At 39.7% G+C, this 27,197-nt stretch overlaps 1 long non-coding RNA gene across 1 annotated transcript; it reads left to right on the top strand.

Annotated features, from left to right (window-relative positions):
• The first annotated feature begins 9,137 nt into the window (after positions 1-9,137).
• On the top strand, positions 9,138-11,464 carry LOC122038381. The gene is made up of 2 exons (XR_006127855.1): positions 9,138-9,581; positions 9,660-11,464. It is a non-coding gene; the product is annotated as an uncharacterized LOC122038381 (long non-coding RNA).
• Positions 11,465-27,197: the final 15,733 nt, after the last annotated feature.

Genomic DNA, 27,197 nt, shown 5'->3' with positions numbered 1-27,197 from the left:
AAATGGATCTTGGACATCGACTGCTCCAGACATGTGACTGGGGATCAGTACAAATTTACCAACATCGAATTCAAAAACTTAGGGTCAGTTGCCTTTGGAAACAATGACAAGCTAAAGGTAATTGGTACAGGTGAAATTCAATTACGATCTAACATATCAATTAAAAATGTTTTACTTGTTGAACATTTTCAGTATAATTTACTTAGTATAAGCCAACTATGTGATTCAGGATTTAAAGTTTAATTTCTGTCTTCTGAATGCTTAATAAGTTACAATGACTCAACTAATATATTACTAAAAGGATTTAGAGATAAAAATATATATTCAATTCATTTACCTAAAACATTACCCAAATGTTTATTAACAAATCATGATGAAACTTGGTTATGGCATAGGAGATTAGCTCACACCCATTTTAGAAATTTACTAAAATTAAACAAAAATGGATTGGTCAAGGTTTGCCAAAATTAGGGAATCCTAAAAATAAGTTTTGTAATTCTTGTCAACAAGAAAAACAGGTTAAATCAACTCATAAACTTACTAATCAAAATAGAACTAATAGAATACTTATAAAATACTGTAACAAAATAATAAATAAATAATAAGGTTATTTGACAAATAATCTTATTGAAAATTTTAAAAAATTTTAAAATTTTTTAGAAATTTTCGGGAATTTAATCGGAGCCTGAGGACATATTTTGAGGGAATAATATTATAGGATTTGAAAAAGATATGTTTGGAATACCCAAATTTGAGAGTTGATTAATTCTATTAATCTAAGAGCATCCACATCAGATACCCTCTTCAAAGATTTTACCTTAAATTTTGGATAAGATAGCTAAAAAATCTTTACATCAGCTACCCTATCGATTCCCTAAATTATGCATTTATGAACAGTACTTCTCTAAATTTAGGGAATGGATTTCATTCCCTAAACATTATATAGGAGAGAGAAGAAATAGGGAAGCTGATATATGATGTATTAAAAAGTGGATATCCAAATTTAATAAAGTAATTTTTTTACTCTAAATTATGCATTTTGGATAGGAAAGCTGATGTGGATAGTCTAAGGTATAAAACCAATACCTAAATTTATTTTCCCTAATTTCCCTCTCCCTCTCGCGTGTTCCCGCAACCAGAGCTGCCGACCTCTTCTTCTCCGTCGAGCCACAACCGCCGAACTCCCTCTTTTCCGTGCCCTAAACACCTCACGCGTCTCTTCCTCTCGTGATCTCCTCATCAAAATTGTCGAGTCACAGCCAGCGATCTTTTCCCCTCGCACGAGCACCACAGACCACAGCCGGCGACCTCATCCCTCTTGAGCCACAGCGCCGACCTTCTTCTCTGCGGGCCGAGCCCTAGCTTTGGGCAACGCCACCATCGCCTTCAACCGAGCCTCTTCTCATCGGTCGATCACCTGGTGTCGTTCCCTAGCTGCAGCCACCAAATCCTTACCTTCAGTCACCAATCCAGCTTCAAGACCAGTGCTGGACTTAAATCCCTGGTCCGACAGGAAATTTCTAACCAGGGATAGTTGATCCGGCAATGTGACTGAAAGGTGAGTGATTGAGTTTGTGATCTTGTGCCTAGTTAGAGAAGTTTTGAATTTTGATTTAGGGTGTGTGTTGGGTTGCAGATTTTTGGTTGTGGTGATCCCTGTGGTGTGGAGGATTGATGTTGCAGATATGGATTGAGGCTAGTTATGGTGGATTCATACATGTAGATTCAAATTGGAATGGTGTAGTTGTTAATTAGATGTTATGGATAATGATTAGTTATTTTGAAACATGGATTAGATAACAACATGATTTAGGGAGATTTGATCTTTTATTTAATGGATCGATTGATGAATGAGTGTTTAATAGTTGAGTTTGATGAGTACATGATTGTAATCAGAATCTTTGGATTGATAATGTAATTAGTAGTAATGGTGGGGTTTATTCGGCTTCTGTTGGTAGTATTAAATAAATTGTAGCTAAGGATTTGTTGTGGTTTCGGCCCGGAGTTTCTAGTAGCAAGCTTCTTTGGATGAGTCGACATCGAGGTCTTTGGATTTAGGTAGGTTTAACTGGGGTTTCTTGATTGAATTTGGATTTAGGTAGCTATTTAATGTACGAAGGGATTTGGTTGTAATTGTATGGTTTATTGTAGGACACTGATACGAGACAAGTGTTCAGAAGTGAAGAAAGTACAACGCGATCTACAGTTAAAGGTGGGTACTTCTCACCTTGATTCTGTAGTTCTTTGAACTTAGTGCATGAGATATCTTTGGATAGAAATTGCTTTTACCTTAACTCCACTCTTATTTATCTTGCGCTTGATACTTCCACTTGATCTTTGAGATATTCATTTTTTTTTACATCTATACAATCTCCCGTTGTTATTCATGATCTGTAGCAGATACTAGATACCATGTGTTGTATGTTTTGATTGTTGTTTACTTATATACCGTATCGAGCATGCTGGCTTCATGTAGCATACCTTATACCTGATTTTTTTGCTTATGTTTATACGATGACTGTTGCATTTGGCGCATCAGATCATTGCATGCATGTCAACGACAAATTCTCCCTTGCAGTCGAGAGATTGGTTGACCAGGGTCGCATCCTCTGCCACTTGAGAGAGTGGTAGTAGGAGTAGATGTCAGTTGTCCTGTCGTGCCACACTCGATCGCCAACACATGGGTAGTGGTAGCTGGAGTTGCGAGCAGCAGGGACCCCCTTTACTTTATAGCTAGATAGCTACTTTGCACCTGTCCATCCGGTCACTCGAGAGTAGTGGCGGCCTTTGGGTGATACAGTTGTCATAGATCCTGTCTCTCGACCATACAAGGGTCGTGGTACAGAGAGGTGGGCGGGGTGACCATCCGTGCATACGATGTTATTATTATACTTATTGATGCTTACTTATATTAAGATATACACACGTAATAGGTGGTTAGACACTGGTTTATTTATTGGTAAAATGGATACATCTTACATATTACCTTGTAGTTATAGCAGTACTGTAGTAGGTTTGTGCCACTCCTGACCTTCTATTGTTAGCCTAAGATATGGCTTCAGGTATGAATATTTATGTTAACATCGTGGTAGTATCTGCTATTTCTTTTATGAGATTGTATGCTCTTGGCTCACTTTCTAGTTGTATGTTATGTTCATGCACTATCTTTCCTTACTCGCTGAGTCCCTGTACTCACCACCTCGTAAACTGATTTTCTTTCGCCAGGTAGCAGTAGATAAATCATGGTTGCTTGGAGAGATGCCGGCTGCCAGTCCTGGTCCTGTGTTATATCGGTTTTATTTCAATTTTACTTGTATTTTTAATATACAACGATTTTAGTATTATATGAATTGGTCTGTGTTTGGAGTTTGATTCGTGGTGTTTTGCTTTTGTGATCTTGTGGTTGTGTAAGCATAATTGACTAGTAAACTTTAGTTGTGGATTGTGAGTTTTCTCTTTATTTTTTTCCGCTGTGTTTTTGATACAGTTGTATGGGTTGAATATTAACTATGTGGTTGTTTCTATTTTTGTCCCAGCCGTATAGGCTGATGGTTATATAGATGTGTTATGTAACGACCACCCTTCTTACTACTACTATTCTCTAAAGATGACCATTACTTATCTACTAACTCTACTTAACCGGTGTGATTAAAAACCACATGGAAACTCTACCGAAAAATTTCGACAGAGTCTCCCCTGTACCGGTGACCATATTCAACAATACATGCAGTATATATACTCAGCCACAAGCGGCTGGAACACATAACTAACAACCACGCAGTATAATAAATCTAACTCAGCAACATTAAAGGAAAACTAATCCACAACCACAACTGAATAGCAAACACAGTATCAAGTGTCCTTATAAACAGTTATCAAATTTCCTTAACACATAAAAACTTAATTAACTCAAAGAACAAATCATAATTCATCTTATTTGCAAGGATCCCTAGAACTTCCATAGTGCAGACATCACACACCCCTCTTGCATCTCCTTGTCGCCTTCCTTCATATTAGCTTTCCTTTTCCTTTATCCAGTAGGAGAAAGTGCAGTCTATAAGCATAAAGCTTAGTGAGCGCTATCTAACTCACAAAAACTCGATATGCATGTATACAAATAAAAACATGCTAAAACTGAATGCTAATATGTAAAGCTACTCATGCTCATAAATAGCAAAGAAATCAACCAACAGAAAAGATAACATGTATAACTACTCATGCTCATAAACTAATAAAGAAAGCAACTAACTGGAATGCCAACATATAAAGCAAAACATGCTCATCAACTAGCAAATAAATAACATGTAAGAAACTAAACATGTAAAAGCTGCTAGCATAAAAGAAAGCTAAACTTGCTAATCTTTAAAACAAAGTGAAACTTACTTCTTTTACTCTAATCTTATTCTTTTATTTCACTTGTTTAAAATTTATACTTTAATACTTGAAAATAATAATCAACTTCTCTTGGGCCCAGGCTTAGTACCATTTATGCGCGTTCCCTAATAGGTTGGGGTAGCGAGCCGCCAATCCTAAAAGAGCAGACCTTGGTCTACCAGGGCCAAGACCTTGGAATTGGACACCTGGATTTGTTTAACGACAACCTTGGAAGTCGGGTACTAGCCTCTACTTAAAAGTAAAATATTTTTTATCTTAAATACTTCTTCTTTAAATGTCTTGGCATTTTAATAGCATCCTATGTGCCAAAATCCCTAAAGTCTTGACTTTGGGATTTACCTAAGGCATTGGCCTTTTCTTTCTTTTCTTTTTCTTTCTTTTTACTTGTTAATGCTTCTAAAAGAATTTGGTAGAACTCTCATTTTCCCACTAGAATACATGGTTGTTCATGCTTATTAAAATAGCAAATGAAAACTAAAGAAACTGCTCATGTGTATCTAGTAATAAAGAAAACTGATCATGCTCAACTTATAGCAATTAAAAACTGCACATGCTCAATAATAGCAAATGAAAACTAGAAAATCTGCATATAAGACTAATACAAATCTGCACTGTGAATGTTACAAAATTCTACAAACATTCCTACCTCGAAAGGAAACTATTGAGGCATATATGCACCTAAGAAAAGTAGGCTGAATTCTATACCAAAATCATGCCTAATGAGCTAGAGAAAAATGGATATTGCTTCTACTTAAACTCGATGTTCACTAACTACTCAGCTAAATCCCTAGCAACCATTCTGCACAATAAATTGCAAAATAAAGGAATCAAGCTTGCTGAATTGAAACTTTAAAAATTAAACTTGCTGAATTATCAAAAAGAAAGGCTGTCCTATGCTCTAATAGAGCTGTATGTTTCTGCAGAGAACACAAAGAAAGCTTGAACTGGAATAGGCTCCAAAGGGGGTTGTTCTAAACTCCAAATGGAGTTGTTCTTGTCTGTAAAAATGCACAAAGAAGGAGGTTGTTCACTACTACAATTGAAGCTACTCTTAACTACTGCAAATACCACAGAGAAATGGGACTGTGGGTGCCCCTTTCCTAACACAAACCAAACTAAACCTGTTGGAAAGTTGAAACCTATATAAAGCTTGTTTCGTTCCCAAAATCAAAACCCATATCTAGCAATAGGATACTAATTCTAGCTGCCACAGAATTTAAAAGGAAGAAAACCAAGAATGCATGCTACTAAACTTCAATTAAACAGAACCCTAATCAAAAGGGAACAACTTGGCCGGAATTAATGGTCATGGCAGCACCTAACACAAGCAACCCGAAACTACACTCTTCCCTTATTCAATGTCAACTGCCCTATATCTAAAGGAACAAGAATGCCTAGTTCATACAATTATTTCCCTTCTTTAAAGTGCACGGCAGCAAACACACAAGTGATTTCACAGAATACTTCGAAATTCAAAAGACACAAGCATAATCTTTACAGCATGATTCAAAATCAAGAAGAACAAATCTGAAATCCCCTCCTACCACATGCTTCAGAAATCTATCTCACGGCAAAATCATAAAACCAAAATCCTATATCACGGCAGCAAGGAAAACAAAACTCGGAGCTATCGTACTGCAGGTGAGTAGCAACTCACCGTGATTTACTTGGACTTACAACCAATCGGGACGAACACTAGGGCTTCGGAAAGATGAAGTCCTCAGCTTCCTCTTGTGCTCACGCGTGCTCCTCTCTGTCGGGACGACCACCACGGATGAGGTTGGCCGGAAAACAGCTTCGTCGGCGCCGGAAGGAGGAAACCTAGCTCCGTCGCCCTTTCTTCCGCCGAGAGCAGAAAATCGCCTCGCCGCGCCGCGCGTGCGTGAGAGGAGAAGAGGTGAGAAAGAATTAGGTCACGGGAAATAACTTAAGTCCTCTCCTTATAACTTGAGTTATTTTTGGTTCCAACTATAGCTTATATATTTGCCGCAGCCTATTTAATTAGCAACGATCGCTAGCCCAGTTGGTCCGTTGGGCTTTGCTCGAAGCCAGAGGTATGTGCTTCGATTCTCAGTCGCGCCCCTTTTTTCTTCAATTTATTTCAAACGTTCCAGCTACTGCATATATATATTTCGCTCCATATAAGGTTAACAAAAATCGTGTAGCTCAGCTGGTTGGGGCCGGTTTTGCTTGGGTCAGTCCAACCCGAGATCGTGGGTTCAAATCTCACCTTCAACATTTTTCTTTAAAACTTCTTTCTTTTTATAACCCTACTAAACGACCTCCAAAAATTACGTAAAAATACTCTAAAAATTTCTAAAAATCTCTAGAATATTTTAAAAGTATTTCCAAATATTTTTATGGACTTTTAGAACTTGAAATAGGGAAAATTGGGTCGTTACATGTTATATGTATTCATTGCTTCAGATTGTCATCAGTACAGGGAAGATGTTACCAGATTTTTGTCTGGCGGGGATTCCTCTCAGGCGTGATAATTTTTTGGTATCAGAGTCATAGGTTTACGATGCCTATTCCACAAGTTTTAGGTTTTTTATGATTTAATTTCTCGATGTGACTTTTGAGTTTTGGGACCGGGCAGCGACAGGACATCTCCGAGCTATAGGAAGTAAGGTATATCTCTAGTGTTGTTATAACTTTTGGATTCACTACTTAATTTATTGTTGGATCATTTGAATGTTTATTGGGTAATTTGGGAGTTTGTATTTTTCGTTCTTGCATATTTTCTAGAGGATTTGTAATCTAATCCGCAAATTAGAGAAGTAAACAAAGCAGATATAGTGAAGGTCCTGAGTTTTGGTTTTGTGTTCATGCATTGTGATGGATTCGGTTTCCAGGAGATGAGATCCTCTGTCCCCAAAATGTTGTGTCCCCATGTCCCAGAGTCGATCGGACGACTATGATATTTTCATGATATACACTGCATTCTTGAGATGTGATTTAGGTCGTCCGATCAGCTCTGGGACATGGGGACACAGCATTTTGGGGACAGAGGATCTCATCTCCGGCTTTCAGAGCAGGAATGGTGGAGGTGTTTGGGTTTCTCTATTTGAGCATTTACTCTTGCAATGGCCTTTGGTTTATGGTGTTTAGCAGATGGAAGAATTGTGAATTGGTGATGCATGCTTGTTTCTGTGATTTGGAAATTTCGTTATAGATTTGGGAATGCCAAGTTAATTTTTATGTTGTGCTGCTTTTCTGTGATTGCTGGAATTTTGAGAGAGCTTTGGAAAATACCTAGTTGACTTAGAAGCTATGAGGAATTATGGAAGAATTATTAGACAAACTTAGCCAAAAAAAAAAGATTTTAAAGGAATCCAACTTCAAAGGTTAACGGAGACATATTTATGGATATTTGAAGAAATTAGTTCTGATACACAATGTCTTGAGGGAGTTATATAATCTGGGTCTTGGAAAATTATGGACTGGAAATTCCTAGGATGCTAATAGAACACATTCAATTTGGTATTAGTAAGGTATTGTCACTACTTGAGATACTTATTACGTTTTTGCATTTTTTTTTATGGTATTAATTCAAATTTCAGATTAGTATAGACTTGGAAGGTAAACAACTAAGTGGAAGTGGACAAATGTTTAAACCCTGGTTCTGCCAGCTAATTCCTCTTTACATGAAATAATTTGCACTTAAGCATTTTAGATCGATGACAAATTAATGGATAAATCATCCCAGTTAAGGGAGGCATTAGAAAGCGGTATTTGAATTATGGTGTGCCACCTTTAGTCCTTATATGCTACTGATAAGGTATGATTTTGAAGCTATGAGTTAGACTTTAAGTCTTCATGTGAATGTTGTGCTTTATATTGTGAATTATTTTAAGCCTTAAGTAGATGAGTTGATGAGATCTCAATTCCGTCCCTTATGTTGAGTTGTGAGCTAATAGATACTCTTAATAAGCTTAGATGGGTAAGCTACTAGTGGCTTGTGTTTAACCATTTTGAATCAATGGTTAGGTCTTGTAAGTTTATCGGTTAATTTTCTCTTTTAAAGGGATCGTGACATCTCATGTGAGGCGTTGGAAATAGTTGTATGCCCAATGTTGTAGCCTCCATTAAGCTCTGTATAATGCTATTCAGGGGTAATTCTGGAAATGAGTTGGATTTTAGGATTTAATTGGATGTTAAGCCTATAGGATTTTGAAAGATATTTTAGATTAGTGAGGTACTCTTAACTTGATTATAATCATTAGTGATTATGGAATCATACCGGTAATTGATATGGATTTCGGAGACGGTGGTGGAGATTAGTTATGTTTAGTAGATTTTATTCATAGTTGACTAGACAACAGTGTGAGCGTAGCGGAAGTATGGTGAACTTATAACTCACAGAATTATCCCTTGCAGTTGGAGATTTTGATCTAATACTAGGATGGATTAGTATATGAGTATGTTGCTTGGTTGTTACCCTTAGATGAAGATCCCTGCGTTGAACAGTAAATTTGGGGATCAAATTTTTATTAGTGGGGGAGAATGTAAAATACCGTAACAAAATAATAAATAAATAATAAGGTTATTTGACAAATAATCTTATTGGAATTTTAGAAATTTTCGGAGATTTAATCGGAGCCCAAGGGCGTATTTTGAGGGGATAAAATTATAGGCTTTGGAAAAGGTATGTTTGGAATACCCAAATTTGGGAGTTGATTAATTCTATTAACCTAAGGTATAAAACCAATACCTAAGTTTATTTTCCCTAATTTCCCTCTCCCTCTCGCGTGTTCCCGCAACCAGAGCCGCCGGCCTCTTCTTCTCCGTCGAGCCACAACTGCCGAGCTCCCTCTTCTCCATGCCCTAAACACCTCACGCGACTCTTCCTCTCGCGATCTCCTCATCAAAATCGCCGAGTCACAGCCGACGATCTTTTCCCCTCGCACGAGCACCACAGACCACAGCCGGCGACCTCATCCCTCTCGAGCCACAGCGCCGACCTTCTTCTCTGCGGGCCGAGCCCTAGCTTTGGGCAACACCACCATCACCTTCAACCGAGCCTCTTCTCATCGGTCGATCGCATGATGTCGTTCCCTAGCTGCAGCCACCAAATCCTTACCTTCAGTTGCCAATCCAGCTTCAAGACCAGTGCTGGACTTGAATCCCTGGTCCGACAGGAAATTTCTAACTAGGCATAGTTGATCTGGCAATGTGACCGAAAGGTGAGTGATTGAGTATGTGATCTTGTGCCTAGTTAGAGAAGTGTTGAATTTTGATTTAGGGTGTGTGTTGGGTTGTAGATTTTTCCTTGTGGTGATCCCTGTGGTGTGGAGGATTGTTGTTACAGATATGGATTGAGGTAAGTTATGGTGGATTCATACATGTAGATTCAAAATGGAACAGTATAGTTGTTAATTAGATGTTATGGATAATGATTAGTTGTTTTGAAACATGGATTAGATAACAGCATGATTTAGGGAGATTTGATCTTTTATTTAATGGATCGATTGATGAATGAGTGTTTAATAGTTGAGTTTGATGAGTACATGATTATAATCAGAATCTTTGGATTGATAATGTAATTAGTAGTAATGGTGGGATTTATACGGCTTCTGTTGGTAGTATTAAATAAATTGTAGCTAAGGATTTGTTGTGGTTTCGGTCCGGAGTTTCTAGTAGCAAGCTTCTTTGGATGAGTCGACATCGAGGTCTTTGGATTTAGGCAGGTTTAACTGGGGTTTCTTGATTGAATTTGGATTTAGGTAGCTATTTAATGTATGAAGGGATTTGGTTGTAATCGTATGGTTTATTGTAGGACACTGATACGAGACAAGTGTTCAGAAGTGAAGAAAGTACAACACGATCTACAGTTAAAGGCGGTTACTTCTCACCTTGATCCTGTAGTTCTTTGAACTTAGTGCATGAGCTATCCTTGGATAGAAATTGCTTTTACCTTGACTCCACTCTTATTTATCTTGCGCTTGATACTTCCACTCGATCTTGAGATATTCATTTTTTTTACATCTATACAGTCTCCCGTTGTTATTCATGATATGTAGCAGATACTAGATACCATGTTTGTATGTTTTGATTGTTGTTTACTTATATATCATATCGAGCATGCTAGCCTTATACCTGATTTTTTTGCTTATGTTTATACGATGTCTGTTGCATTTTGCGCATCATATCATTGCATGCATGTCAACGACAAATTCTCCCTTGCAGTCGAGAGAGTGGTTGACCATGGTCACATCCTCGGCCACTCAAGAGAGTGGCAGCTGGAGTAGATGCCGCTTGTCCTGTCGTGCCGCACTCGACCACACATGGGTAGTGATAGCTGGAGTTGCGAGCAGCAGTGACCCCCTTCGCTTTGTAGCTTGATAGCTACTTAGCACCTGTCCATCCGGTCACTTGAGAGTAGTGGCGGCCTTTGGGTCGTACAATTGTCATCGATCTGGCCTCTCGACCATACAGGGGTCGTGGTACAGAGAGGTGGGCGGGGTGACCATCCGTGCATACACTGTTATTATTATACTTGCTGATGATGATACTTACTTATGTTGAGATATACACACGTAGTACGTGGTTAGACACTGGCTTATTTATTGGTAAAATGGATACATCTTACATATTATCTTGTAGTTATAGCAGTACTGTAGCAGGTTTGTGCCACCCCTGACCTTCTATTATTAGCTTAGGATATGACTTCAGGTATGAACATTTATGTTAACATCATGGTATTATCTGTTATTTCTTTTATGAGACTGTATGCTTTTGGCTCACTTTCTAGTTGTATGTTATGTTCATGTACTATCTTTCCTTACCCACTGAGTCCCTGTACTCACCACCTCGTAAACTGATTTTTTTCGCCAGATAGCAGTAGATGAATCATGGATGCTTGGAGAGATGTCGGCTGCCAGTCCTGGGTCCTGTGTTATATCGGTTTTATTTCTGTTTTGTATTTTTAGTATACAACGGTTTTAGTATTGTATGAATTGGTCTGTGTTTGGAGTTTGATTCGTGGTGTTTTGCTTTCGTGATCTTGTGGTTTTGTAAGCCTAATTGGCTAGTAAACTTTAGTTATGGATTGTGGGTTTTCTCTTCATTTTTTTCCCGCTGTGTTTTTGATACAGCCGTGTGGGCTGAATATTAATTGCGTGGTTGTTTCTATTTTTGTCCCAGCCGTGTAGGCTGATGGTTATATAGATGTGTTATATGTATTCATTGCTTCAAATTGTCACCGGTATAGAGGAGATGTTGTCGGATTTTTGTCTAGTAGGGACTCTGGGGCATGACAATACTTGACTTATTACATCTAGATCTATTTGATTCTCATGGAATAATATCATTAAATGAGAATATTTACTACTTAGTAATTATTGATGACTACTCTAAGTAAACTCGGGTTAAGTTCTTATCTAATAAACATGAAACTTTTGAAATATTTAGAAATTTCTGTAAATAAATAAAAAATGAAATAGAAATTAAAATTAAGAAAATCAAAAGTGATAATGGAGGAGTATTCAAAAATCAAAATTTTACTAAGTTTTGTTTAGAAAATGATTATCAACATAAGTTTTCATGCCCAAAAACCCCACAACAAAATGACCTAGGGGAATGCAAAAATAGACTTTTACAAGAAGCTGCAAGAACAATGTTAAATGTATATAATCTATCTAAGTATTTTTGGGCTGAAGCTGTTAATACAGCTTGTTATGTCCAAAACAGAATTCTAATTAATAAAGATCAAAATAAAACATCTTATAAAATTTATTTTAATAAAATTTCTAACATAAAATATTTTAAAGTATTTGGTTGTAATGCGCATATTTTAAATCTTAGAGATTACTTAAGAAAATTTACTTCAAAAACTCAACAAGGAATCTTTTTAGGATATTCATCTACAAGTAGAGCCTATAAGTTTATAATAAGTCTACTTTGAAGATTGAGTAAACCACCAATGTAACCTTTAATGAAAATGATAACATTTCTGTTAATCAACATAGTTTAGTTAATCAAGACGAAGAAGAAAAATTAGTACAAACCAAACTACCTAAAAATTCCAATCCACGAATATTAAAATCTAATCCTAATCATCAAATTAACCAAATCATAGGAAATCCTGAATTAAGGGTTCAAACTAGATCTACTTTTAGGAACTTAAGCCAAATAACATTAATATCTAAAATTGAACCTAAAAACATAAATGATGCATTAACAGAACCTGACTGGGTAATTGTAATGCAAGAAGAGTTAAACCAGTTTGAAAGAAATCATGTTTGGGATTTAGTACCTACACCAAAAAACAAATCAGTAATTGACACCAAATGAGTGTTTAGAAATAAATTAGATGATCAAGGTGAAATCTTAAGAAATAAAGCTCGTCTAGTAGCTAAAGGGTTTAGTCAAGTCGAAGGACTAGATTACGACGAGACTTATGCCCCGGTAGCTAGACTTGAATCAATTAGAATGTTACTAGCCTACACAACATTTAAAGGTTTCAAGTTATACCAAATAGATGTTAAATCTGCTTTTCTAAATGACCAGATTAAGGAAGAAGTCTACGTAAGTCAACCACCCGATTTTGAGGTTTTAGAAAACCCAACCTATGTCTTTAAGCTAAAAAAAAACATTATATGGATTAAAATAAGTACCTAGGGCTTGATATGAAAGACTGTCTAGCTTTCTTAAATCAAAAGGGTTTAAAGAAGGGCAAATTGATCCTACACTTTTTATTAAAACCTTTAATTCAGATATTTTTATAGCTCAAGTTTATGTTGACGATATTGTATTTGGTTCAACCAACTCAAAATTCTTAAAGGAATTTGTAACTTTGATGGAAAATGAATTTGAAATGAGTCTGGTTGGTGAATTAAACTATTTTTTAGGTCTTCAAATCATACAGACTAAAGATGGAAATTATGCCCATCAAACTAAATATACAAAAGATCTTATTAAAAAATTTGGTATGGAGAACTCAAAAGAACTTAAAACACCTATGACAAGTAACATTAATCTTGATAGTGATGAGAATGGTAAATCTGTTGACTTAAAATATTATAGAAGCATGATAGGAAGTTTACTTTACTTAACTGCAAGTCAACCTGACATTCTATTTGCAGTTAGTATGTGTACCCGATACCAAACTTGTGCAAAAGAGTCCCATTTATCCTTACTTAAATGAATCATTAAATACTTGAAAGGAACTATTAATGTAGGTATATGGTACCCTAGAACTTCACAATTTGGTCTAGTCGGGTATTCTGATTCGGATTATGCTGGATGTAAGTTAGATAGAAAAAGTATTAGTGGAGGATGTCAATTGCTAGGATCTTCTTTAGTTAGTTGGTTTAGTCGTAAGCAACAATGTGTTGCCTTATCTACCACTGAAACCGAATACATAACAATGGGCGAATGCGTAGCCCAATTACTATGGATGTCTCATACCTTGAAAGACTTTAATCTAGATTATAAAAATGTAAAAACTTACATTGATAATATTAGCTCTATAAATCTAACTAAAAATCTAATACATCACTCTAGAACTAAACATATAGAAGTCAAATATCATTTTATTAGAAATCATGTTTCCAAAGGGAATATTGAACTTAACTATATTGATTCAAAATCAAACTTAGCTGATATTTTCACTAAACCATTACCTGAAGTAGAATTTAGTAACTTAAGAAGACAATTAGGGATGTGTTCTATAGAATAGGCTTGTTGATATATTTTTGAAACTATTACTAAGTAGCTTTTCAAAACTATTTTTGTAAAAATCCCCTTTAAAATTTTAGTTTTCAAAACTCTTTCAAAGTATTTTTATTTTCTGGAGTAGAGTAGGTCCTATTGTAGAATTGCATGATCCTATAGTCTTAGGAGCCAGCATCTCACAAGCATAGTAGGATTTCTTGTTTGAGAACTTATAATGGGTGAGATGCTTAGGTCTTACCTAAGATTTTAGATGTTTATGTCAGTGCATCACTATAAATCTGGGCTTTAAACAACATACATGAATTAATTTGGGTTAATTAGCTAGTAACAACCTAGTTAGTCCTGAATACTCAAATTGACCAACCTAAGTCAATAGCTACTATCTTATGGTAGTTAGCTTTGTACAAAGATTGAGCATTTCATTATAAGGATATTTTGTTTAGTTTTTCTAACCATGCTTATACTTTTAGGATATTATCAATATTAGGGGGAGCTTAGAGCTAACATTTTTAATTTTCCCTTTTAAAGTTTCAAATCTTTTCCTTAAAATCATTTTCATTACCTTTTAGAAACTTTTTTCAAAATATTACTGTAATCTTCAACTTAGTTAATTTTTTTTTCAAAGGTTTATACTTCTCAAAATTTTCAAAATTATTTTGATATTACTCTTTCACTTTTCAAAGAATTTTTATTTTTCTCTTCCTAAATATTTTTTACTTCTATTGTTAATACTAAATAATATTTTAACTTTGCTAAACTTTATCTTTGTCATGTTTTCCAAATCTTAACTTCATTAATTTTTCAATTAATTTTCGAAAGATTTATCTTTCCTAAAACTTGTTAAAATTTTATTAATTCAAACTAGCTAAATTTTTTCAACTTTGTGAAATATTCACACAGTTTCAAAGTTAAAACAGAGTTGTTAAAGATTTGAACTTTCACTTTTTGAAATCAAAGGTTTATTTTTCTTTTTAGCTTTCTTACTTATACTTTTTCTTTGGTTTATAGGTTTTCTCTTATTTTTGATGTGTGTCAAAGGGGGAGGGATAGTGAATTCAGGGGGAGTTAGTTAACTCAGAGGGAGAGTTAAAATTAAAATTGCTTGTCTATTTAATTTTTACATATTTTTAAACATAACTTTGAATCTTGATTGCCAATGTCACGCCCCCAGAGGAGTCCCTGTCTGAGAAAATTTCGGCAGCATCTCCCCTGTATGGTGGACAATCTGAAACTTTTCTACATCTCATATACCTCAGCCACAGGCGGCTGGAATAATAACAGTAAATAAAATCAATCACCACGCAGTTTATATATGTATTCAGCCTCTGGCTATCACAACCACGTAGTTAATAAAATAAACAACATAGTAATACTCTGACTCGAAATCAACCCTACTCAACTACACTCGTAAAGCCCAAATCCGATTTTTTTCTTACCTCTTCTGTCGTCCAGGCAGGCATGTAGTAGTATAAAATCGAAGACAAATCCATCAACGAGACAAATTATATAATATCTAAGTATTCAACATCCAAATCCAAATATAGTCAAGTGAGAATCAAAAACAATACAAACGATAGCAAATAGCTGGAGGTCTGCAGGGGACTAGCAACTGGAACTCCCTCCTGACAGCATCAACCTGAAAATAACAACAATGGAGGCGGGGTGAGTCCAACACTCAGCAGGTACAGTTGATATGCAAAGTAAAGAAATAACACCTAGCACTAATCATGCGTACAGTCTCCTGATAAAGATAAAGGTAACTACAAACCGAAGAAGACAGGAGAGAATCTGTACTAACCAGGACCCGGTAAAAGGACAAACAGTCCGAAAGGTATAGAAGACCTGTATGCATGTCAATCAAGGTATCCAAGCAATGTGCAGCATATAAGTGCAACAAACACAAACACAAACAGTAAATGCATCATGCATATGATGCCAATGTCATGGTCACCCCTGACGCCAGTCAGCCGACTCACAACAACAGTGGGACCGAGTGGGTAGGGATGTGACAACCGTGCACTCTGCAACACTACTCCTGATGAGTGATCGAGTGGACGGGATGCTGTCGGAGTACATACGTACTCCTACCCCAAATCATAAATGGGGGAGCGCAATGCTCTCATCTCCCGGTACACTATGACGGGGAGAAATCTCTAACGTGCTACACGCTGCGTCACACTACCCCTGAGCGGATCAACGGAGCACCGGAAGAGTCAAACTGACATGCTACCACACTGTGTCACGCTACCCGTGAGCGTCACAACGGAGCACCGAACAGTGATGAAAACTGGCTAAGTGCTCGACAATAATGGAGCAATCTATCGCACAGCATGCGATCATGCAAATGGTGCATGTCACTAAGCATGGTAATATACTAAACCAACCTCTGGACATATAATAATGTGCACCAAAGCGAATGAATAATATCAAGGTATCTGATCATATAAGGTATCAAACCTAGGTCCTGACATGGTAAAATATGGTTATATCACTACCCATGAGCATGTGGAATCAGGTACATATCCATACAAGATGTAAACAAACAATCAATCAACAGGTAGCATGTATTGGGCAGTGATTAACCTAAACAAGTAAGAAACACAATTAATGCATCTTGTTAATTTAATTACTAAGCATATCAAAGACAATAAGTCAAAAGTACCCGCCTCCAATCGAAAAATCCAAACCGGTAGTCGAGATACTCGTCTCACGTCAAAATCCTGTGTCACCAATATACGTACATTTATTTAGCTAGAACTCAACGAATAGCTAAATAAAATCTCAACGACCAATAGGATAAGATCATATTCAACCTATACATGATCAACAGCACAAATCAAATCCCTATGCTTACCCCAATTCATAGCCGAACGAGATGCTGGAACGAAGTGGATGTTGCTGTTGGAAATGAGACTGCTGTCGACAACAGAAAATCCATAGAACAATCGTTTTCTGTTGGATTCCTTCACTGAACGGAACAAGATAAGATCCGGCAAGAAGAACACAAATCGAACAATACCTAACCACTTCATACCTATACAGAAATTGCATACACTACCTACCAATATGATCTCACCGATCTCAACCATAGCTTACCTTAACTCAGTGCCGACAACCTCCTCTCTGCCGGAGAACCAACCGAACCAGTAGACTTACCCTTCAAGGGTTCCCTCTCCGGCAGCTAGGTCTCACGGTGGCTGGAACTAGAGCTGTGGAGTCGGCGTCGCTGGTGTGGAGAAGGGAAAGGGAAACGATGAGAAGTGCTCGGCAGAACCTGATGGCCGACAATAGTCGGAGGCGCACTGTGGGTTGCGGCCGGCAATTGGCTGAGAGGGCGAGGGTGAAGTCGGCTAGGGCAAAGAGGAGTCTCGGCTGCGTCGGCTGTGGGGGCGTCGTCGCTGGCTAGAGCACGGTGTCGGCGCTGGTTTCCAGTGACCGGCGGTGTCTCGTGAGCGCAAGGAGGAATCGGTCACTCGGCGCAAGAGAGGAACGAGAGGAGCATCGGTTGTGGCTAGGGTACAGGGGAAGGTGGTCGGCAGAGGAGAAGAAGAGATAGGAGAAGAGAGGCGTCGGCGCCGGTTAGGGCACGGGAGGAGAAAGCATCGAGAGGTTTAGGGAAGGAACGGGCTCGCGGAGAAGAAAACGGGAAAAAGGAAAGAAATAAGGAAAAGGAAAAAAAACAAAAACAAATAAATAAATTCAACTTTTCCTCATTTAAATGGAGTAGTCCAAACAGACTTTTCCGGACCCCATTTTTATCCCCGTCAACTCATCCGTACGAGCTCCCAAAAATTCCCGAAAAATTTTCAAAAATTCCAGAAAATCCCCTTATTAATATTCGCCTATTTTCCGATATTTTACATTCTCCCCCACTAATAAAAATTTGGTCCCCAAATTTCGTTATTTACCATCAGCAAATATTAATAACAGACAGAAAGTATAAATGCTGAACGGTAAATAAATCACATACCTCAAGTGAAAAGATGGGTATATCGAGCTCGGATAGTATCCTCGAACTCCCAAGTAACCTCCTTGTCCGAATGATGCTGTCATCCGGCTTTAACCAGCCGGATAGTCTTGTTCTGCAACTGACGCTCTTTCCGGTCGAGAATCCGTACCGGAATCTCCTCATAAGTGACGCCAGGCTGTACTGAAACTGAGATATCTGTCAGCACATGTGTCGGTTCGGGTACATATCTCCTCAGCATAGATACGTGGAATACATCGTGCACTCCTGCCAAGAACGGTGGTAGTGCCAACCGGTAAGCTACCGCTCCAATCTTTTCCGAGATCTAGATAGGTCCAATGTATCGTGGAACTAGCTTACCTCTAAAGCCAAATCTCTTCACCCCTTTCGCGGGTGAAACTCGCAGAAATAAATGGTCGCAAATAGAGAACTCTAAGAGTCTCAGACTCCGGTCAGCATAACTCTTCTGGCAGTCTTATCCCTCTGACATCCTCTGTCTGATAGTACGGACCAACTCTGCCTCATGCTGAGCTCTATGAGGTCCCAACAACTGGGCCTCCCCAACCTCATCCCAGAGGGTGGGTATCCGACAAAACCTACCATACAACGCTTCAAACGGTGTCATCTGGATAGCCAAATGCAAACCGTTGTTATAGGCGAACTCTACCAATGGCAGATGGTCCTTCCAACTGCCTCAAAAATCCAATACACACGATCTCAGCAAGTCCTCTAGAGTCAAAATGGTCCGCTTTGACTATCCATCTGTCTGAGGATGGACAGCTGTACCGAAATAGAGCTGCATGCCCAAGGCCTACTGTAGACTCTGTCAAAAATGAGACGTGAACCGGGGGTCTCTATCCGAAATAATAGTCAACGGAATACCACGTGATCTGATAATCTCTCGACAAAACAGATCTACCAATCAATCCAGGAAATCAGTCCTCCGGATCGCTAAGAAGTGCGCGAATTCAGTTAATCGATCAACGATTACCCAAATCGCGTCATGGCCTCGTCGTGTCCTCAGCAACCCTACCACAAGTCCATGGTATTGTGATCCCACTTCCACTCAGGAATAGGAATCTGCTGAAGTAACCCTGCAGGTCTCTGGTGTTCAGCCTTCACCTGCTGACAGACAAGACATCTAGCTACGAAATCCACGACGTCTTTCTTCATGCCGTAACACCAATAGAAACATCTCAAATCTTGGTACATACGGGTACCGCCTGGGTGGACAGCAAATCATGAGCGATGAGCCTCCGGAAGTAACTCCTATAAGACCGGATGAGACTGAAGCACGCAAAATTTGCCTCAGTAGTGTATAACACTCTCCTCGTCTCGTGTGAACTCGGTATGCTGCCCGGAAGCTATCTGGCTGTAAATAAACTGCAAATACTGATCAGCAGCTTATGGCTCTCGTATCCCTGTCCTGATCAACGACTGAGCACCCATGGTACCAAAGTACCCTACTCTGTCTGTCCTTACCCCTCAAGGACCAAATCGGAGGAACCTTAAATCAAGTCTGTGACCACAACTCGGTGGCAAACTAAAATCCCTCCGGACTTCCTGCTAAGCGCATCGGCAACTACATTAGCTCTCCCCGGGTGATAGCTAATGGTACAATCATAATCCTTCAGGAACTCCATCCATCTCCTCCGTCGGAGATTAAGTTCCTTCCAAGTAAACAGATATTTGAGACTCTTATGGTCAGTGAGAATCTCAAATGTAATGCCATATAACTAATATCGCCAAATCTTCATGGCAAAAATAATGACAACTTGCTCCAGATCATGTACAGGGTAGTTCTTCTCATGTTCCTTCAATCGACGAGAAGCATAGAAGTCTACCATATCGTGCTGCATCATAACAGCGCTCAACCCTGAATAGATGCGTCGGTGTAGAGGACATATCCGTCCTCTCCAGAAGGTAACACCCAAAATCGGAGCCGACACTAGTCTCCGCTTCAACTCCTAGAAGCTGGTCTTGTCATCCTTAGTCCAAGTGAACTTCACGCCATTCCAGGTCAGACGTGTCAATGACATAGCTATCCGAGAAAAACCCTCAACATATCTCCGGAAATATCGAGCCAAACAAAGGAAGTTGCGAGCCTCTTCTATAGACTCCGTCTACTTTCAACGGTAACAACCTCGATCTCCTGTGGAACCACGGTATACTCCTACTGGTGACCGTATGTCTCAAACATCTCACAGAAGACAACCAAAATACACACTACTGAACTTCACATATAGACGTTTCCGTCGAAACATCTCTAGAACTATGCAAAGATAGTGTACGTGATACACCTCATATCAGGAATAAAACACCACATCATCAATAACGATAACGAATTCTGATCCAATATCCTAGGGATACCCAAATCATCTAGCCATGAAAACATCTAAGGCTCCGCAAGCCCTAATGGTAAAACCAATACACATAATGTCCGTATCACAGACATTCCCAATCCATAAGATCCTCGACAATAAATCTGAAATATGATCACCAACGATATAAAACATCTAAGCATAGATCCTCCAGTGTGAGAGCAACGCTCCATCACAGAAAATACCACATATGTGGGAGCAACGCTCTACCACAAGAAATCCTCAATATGTAGGAGTAACACTCCACTACAAATAATCTGAAATATGTATCGCAATAAATATAGGGGCAATGCTTCGCTACAAGCAATCTGTAATATGTGGGAGCAACTCTCCATCACAAAATAATACATAAGTACCCCAAGGAACCTAACTATCCAGCTAGAGACTGTACAAGATCTCTCTACCACAATCACTGTGGTTAGCCTAGGCTATAACAACCTAATAACTAATCAAATCCATCATCAACTCTATCAGCATCCTAGTGGGTCATCCACTGATAGGAGAATTAGTTGATGAGTTAATCCAACAAATGACATAATGCAGTCACTCCACATTCTGCATTCAGCATAAGTAGAATCATCATGATACCACTAAATTGTCACGCCCCCAGAGGAGACCCTGTCCGAGAAAATTTCGGCAGCATCTCCCCTGTACGGCGGACAATCAAAAATTTCTACAAGCACTAAATACTCAGAATACCAACAACAGGTATCCGATCAATCTCCAGAACACCAAAAACAGGTATCATAACCCGCTCTGATACCAAATAAATTGGTATCAGATAAATCCCAAAAATCCAAAATACGAAACAAAAGATCGTAAAACCTGGCTCTGATACCACTAAATTGTCACGCCCCAGAGGAGTCCCTGTCCGAGAAAATTTCGGCAGCATCTCCCCTGTATGGTGGACAATCTGAAACTTTTCTACATCTCATATACCTCAGCCACAGGCGGCTGGAATAATAACAGTAAATAAAATCAATCACCACGCAGTTTATATATGTATTCAGCCTCTGGCTGTCACAACCACGCAGTTAATAAAATAAACAACATAGTAATACTCTGACTCGAAATCAACCCTACTCAACTACACTCGTAAAGCCCAAATCCGATTTTTCTTACCTCTTCTGCCGTCCAGGCAGGCATGTAGTAGTATAAAATCGAAGACAAGTCCATCAACGAGACAAATTATATAATATCTAAGTATTCAACATCCAAATCCAAATATAGTCAAGTGAGAATCAAAAACAATACAAACGATAGCAAATAGCTGGAGGTCTGCAGGGGACTAGCAACTGGAACTCCCTCCTGACAGCATTAACCTGAAAATAACAACAATGGAGGCGAGGTGAGTCCAACACTCAGTAGGTACAGTTGATATGCAAAGTAAAGAAATAACACCTAACACTAATCATGCGTATCTTCTGATAAAGATAAAGGTAACTACAAACCGAAGAAGACAGGAGAGAATCTGTACTAACCAGGACCCGGTAAAAGGACAAACAGTCCGAAAGGTATAGAAGACCTGTATGCATGTCAATCAAGGTATCCAAGCAATGTGCAGCATATAAGTACAACAAACACAAACACAAACAATAAATGCATCATGCATATGATGCCAATGTCATGGTCACCCCTGACGCCAGTCAGCCGACTCACAACAACAGTGGGACCGAGTGGGTAGGGCTGTGACAACCGTGCACTCTGCAACACTACTCCTGATGAGTGATCGAGTGGACGGGATGCTGTCGGAGTACATACGTGGGGAGCGCAATGCTCTCATCTCCCGGTACACTATGACGGGGAGAAATCTCTAACGTGCTACACGCTGCGTCACACTACCCCTGAGCGGATCAACGGAGCACCGGAAGAGTCAAACTGACGTGCTACCACGCTGTGTCATGCTACCCGTGAGCGTCACAACGGAGCACCGAACAGTGATGAAAACTGGCTAAGTGCTCGACAATAATGGAGCAATCTATCGCACAGCATGCGATCATGCAAATGGTGCATGTCACTAAGCATGGTAATATACTAAACCAACCTCTGGACATATAATAATGTGCACCAAAGCGAATGAATCATATCAAGGTATCTGATCATATAAGGTATCAAACCTAGGTCCTGACATGGTAAAATATGGTTATATCACTACCCATGAGCATGTGGAATCAGGTACATATCCATACAAGATGTAAACAAACAATCAATCAACAGGTAGCATGTATTGGGCAGTGATTAACCTAAACAAGTAAGAAACACAATTAATGCATCTTGTTAATTTAATTACTAAGCATATCAAAGACAATAAGTCAAAAGTACCCGCCTCCAATCGAAAAATCCAAACCGGTAGTCGAGATACTCGTCTCACGTCAAAATCCTGTGTCACCAATATACGTACATTTATTTAGCTAGAACTCAACGAATAGCTAAATAAAATCTCAACGACCAATAGGATAAGATCATATTCAACCTATACATGATCAACAGCACAAATCAAATCCCTATGCTTACCCCAATTCATAGCCGAACGAGATGCTGGAACGAAGTGGATGTTGCTGTTGGAAATGAGACTGCTGTCGACAACAGAAAATCCATAGAACAATCGTTTTCTGTTGGATTCCTTCACTGAACGGAACAAGATGAGATCCGGCAAGAAGAACACAAATCGAACAATACCTAACCACTTCATACCTATACAGAAATTGCATACACTACCTACCAATATGATCTCACCGATCTCAACCATAGCTTACCTTAACTCAGTGCCGACAACCTCCTCTCTGCCGGAGAACCAACCGAACCAGTAGACTTACCCTTCAAGGGTTCCCTCTCTGGCAGCTAGGTCTCACGGTGGCTGGAACTAGAGCTATGGAGCCGACGTCGCTGGTGTGGAGAAGGGAAAGGGAAACGATGAGAAGTGCTCGGCAGAACTTGATGGCCGACAATAGTCGGAGGCGCACTGTGGGTTGCGGCCGGCAATTGGCTGAGAGGGAGAGGGTGAAGTCGGCTAGGGCATAGAGGAGTCTCGGCCGCGTCGGCTGTGGGGGCGTCGTCGCTGGCTAGAGCACGGTGTCGGCGCTGGTTTCCAGTGACCGGCGGTGTCTCGTGAGCGCAAGGAGGAATCGGTCACTCGGCGCAAGAGAGGAACGAGAGGAGCGTCGGCTGTGGCTAGGGTACAGAGGAAGGTGGTCGGCGTCGGCAGAGGAGAAGAAGAGATAGGAGAAGAGAGGCGTCGGCGTCGGTTAGGGCACGGGAGGAGAAAGCATCGAGAGGTTTAGGGAAGGAACGGGCTCGCGGAGAAGAAAACGGGAAAAAGGAAAGAAATAAGGAAAAGGAAAAAAACAAAAACAAATAAATAAATTCAACTTTTCCTCATTTAAATGGAGTAGTCCAAACAGGCTTTTCCGGACCCCATTTTTATCCCCGTCAACTCATCCGTACGAGCTCCCAAAAATTCCCGAAAAATTTTCAAAAATTCCAGAAAACTCCCTTATTAATATTCGCCTATTTTCTGATATTTTACAGTCAAACATCAAAAAGGGGGAGATTGTTGGTGCAAGTTGCACCAGAATCAAACCTAAGTTTTGATGTTGTCAAAGATTCAAGTTAAGTCTTGTTGTGATCTAACAAGTTGACTAAGTGTGCAGGCTGTTTACTTAACCGGGAAAGATCTAGTTGGAGGCTAGGCAGGAGAAGTCTTGGCAGATCGTGGAACCCAGGTGAAAGTCTAAGCGGGTCGAGAGGACTCGACACTTAGCGGTTTGATCGAGAGGTCTGGAGGACCAAAGATCAAGAGAAAAGTCATGGCTAGCTGATCGAGGCTAAGTGAAAAGTCCAAACTAGATCTGGAGAATCAAAGTTTGGCAGGTAGGTTGAGGTAAACAACTGGAGGAGCGACAGTGAGGTCGGGTTCCTGAAAGGAACAACCTAAGGTCGCTGATCCAATTAAAGAAACTGGGAAGATTTTCAAGTTGAGATCAAGACAGTTCTATTGTCTTTTATATTACTCATGATTATTGTATTACTGTGTTAACATCTATTTTGCAGGATTTTAGTCTAAAATTGTTTTGTAGGACCAGCTGGATCGGTCGACCGAACCGAAGAATCGGTCGACCGAACAAGGATAAATCAAAGCAGTGTTTAGATTAGACCAGAACTGACCAGATTCTGATCAAAGCTTGATCGGTCGACCGAACAGTAAGATCGGTTGATCAAATCCTTATGACTCAGTACAATCCAGTCAGCACCGATTAGAAGCAAAAGGAAAATGAGCTATTCGGTCGACTAAACCCATGGATCGATCGACCAAACCAATTAACTATTAATGCAACATTAAGTGTGCATCTCGATAAATCTCAACGAACAGGGAAGGAACCTGTTCGATCGACCAAAAGGAGTGATCGGTCAACCGAACCCTTTAATGACCATTAATTGCCGAAGTTTGAATCAACATCGGATCTCAGCCAAGAAGGAAAGCAACCAGTTCGGTCGATCGAACCTAGGGATCGGTCGACCGAACATCGACGATCTTATAAAATGAGACTCAAGGTCTGAGGCTGGTGTAACGCAATCTGTCGGGGTTCATTTCTGTGCTAGTGCTGCTCATGCGACTGCTCTACAATTCTTCTATACGCAAGCAAGTGTCGACCGAGCTACAACTTTTACATACAGATGGTATACTTTATTATTTTTGTATTGCACTTAATCTTATATAAGATAGTAGATTGTTACTATCTTATATTATTGTATTTTGTACGCATTACTTCTTTCCGAGGTTTTCGGGAAGAAGAATCTTAGTGGATTGCCCATCGATGCGGTCAAGGATCGCGAGCCTTGGAGTAGGAGTCGACATAGGTTCAAACCAAGTAACCGAATCTGTTCTCTACTCTTCCGCTGCTCAACTTTATTTTTAAAGTAAAAGAAAAGTTTTAAAAGCTCGATATTCATCCCCTCTCCCTCTTTATCGCACTCATCCGATCTAACACCTCAGTCCCTCACTCTCTCTGTCTCTCGGGCTAGTCACTCCTCTTTCTCTCTCAGAATCTCGGGCCTCAGCGAGTTAGTGTTGCATCGAGGAGGTCTAAATTGGTAGCTTCTCATCTTGCTCTATTTTGTAGACAGTAACTGACCACCAGATATGCTACATTGAAGTCTCGAGGAGGTGGAATTTGGAGGAGTTGAGGAGGTGTCGATGTCAAGTTGTCGCTGCCTAGGTGAAATTTGGTGCAATTTGGAAGAGGTCAGCAAAACTTTTGAAGGAGCACTAATAGCTGGGGACTTGACCTTCTCATAATTTTGTTACTTCTGTACTCAGGCGTAAGGGTAAGGCATTTTTTAAATCTTGAAATGGTTTTATTTTGTCATTTTGGGTTCCTCTACATGAAACCCTTTTCTTTGTCTGATAAAAACTTAGCTAGTTTTGAGTGGCTGAAGTGTTGAATTTGGATGCTGGTGCTTGTGTTGGATCGAGATCGCGCTAGAGGGGGGGTGAATAGCGCTCGCGGCTATTTTGTTCGACTATCGGAATTGTAAAACGTTCGTAGAGTAATTAAAGCAGCGGAATAAAAGAAACAAACACAAGAACACAGTCGTTTACTTTGTTCGGAGCCTAGGTCGACTCCTACTCGAAGGCCCGCGATCCTTGATCGCTTTCCGTGGGCAACAACTATAATTTCGTATGGATATTACAGATGAATTACAAAATGTAACTATAATTAAAATTATACCGACAACAGTAGTAGAAAGGTAATCTGAGCTCCGGGTCGTCGGAATATTGCAACAGCACTTCGGAAGCAGCACTAGAGCAGACCACAGCAGAATGGAAGCTTGTGAATTATTGTTCAGAGCTGCTGGTCGAGACCTCTTATAAAGAGGGTTCAAGGCGCCTTACACTGTTCATCAAGGCGCCTTGAACGAGCCGAGTCACCCGCGTGGATCAGCACTGACCTGGTCGAACTCTATCTGGTTCAAGGCGCCTTCGAGCAGTGATCCAAGGCGCCTTCAGTCCCCATGAAGGCGCCTCCAACTCCTCTGCACAGCTAGCTTCGGCTTGCACCCGAGGCGCCTCGGACACTGTTCATCCGAAGTGAAAGTTGCTCCTTTGTTTCTGCAAAATGTGTTAGTCCCAAACACATACCCTGCAAAACAAAGTTAGCACACAATAGACATAGTAAATAAAATATTGATAGTCTCCAGACTATCTTGGGTCTGACTTCGGATTTCCGTCCGGAAACTCTAAGTCGACCCGACGCCTACTGTTCCCTCTACGGGGAACGCGTCCTCACCTACTCCACTCAAGAGAGTTACCTATTGCCAGTGCGATCCTCCAGATCGACTGGACTTTGCTCGGCACTCGATGCTTCCGGACTTTCTGTTGAACACCTGCTCCCCGACTCGCAGACTTTCACCTGGTTCGCGACACCAGGACTTTCCACCTAGGGTTACCACCCCTAGGACTTTTGCCTGAAGCCATCGACCGCCAAGACTTTCCGCATAGGGTTACCACCCCTATGACCTAGGGTTACCACCCCTAGGGTTTTACCTGCCTAACAACAGTTAGGACTTTCTGAAACACTCAAAGCACATCAGATAACAACGCATCTTAACTTTGAATCCTTTGCCATTATCAAAACTAAGGTTCGATCGTCGGATGCTTCCCGCACCAACAATCTCCCCCTTTTTGATTATGGCAACACGTAATTCAAAGTTAAGAAAAATAAGATATGTAATAACTGCATAAAGTTAACCAAGCTTAAATAAACTTCAAATGTAAT

This window comes from Zingiber officinale, chromosome 1A, assembly GCF_018446385.1.
Source record: "Zingiber officinale cultivar Zhangliang chromosome 1A, Zo_v1.1, whole genome shotgun sequence".
In the NCBI taxonomy this organism is placed as follows: Eukaryota; Viridiplantae; Streptophyta; class Magnoliopsida; order Zingiberales; family Zingiberaceae; genus Zingiber; species Zingiber officinale.
Note: the sequence above shows the minus strand (reverse complement) of the source record. Positions and strands in the feature narration are given on the sequence as shown.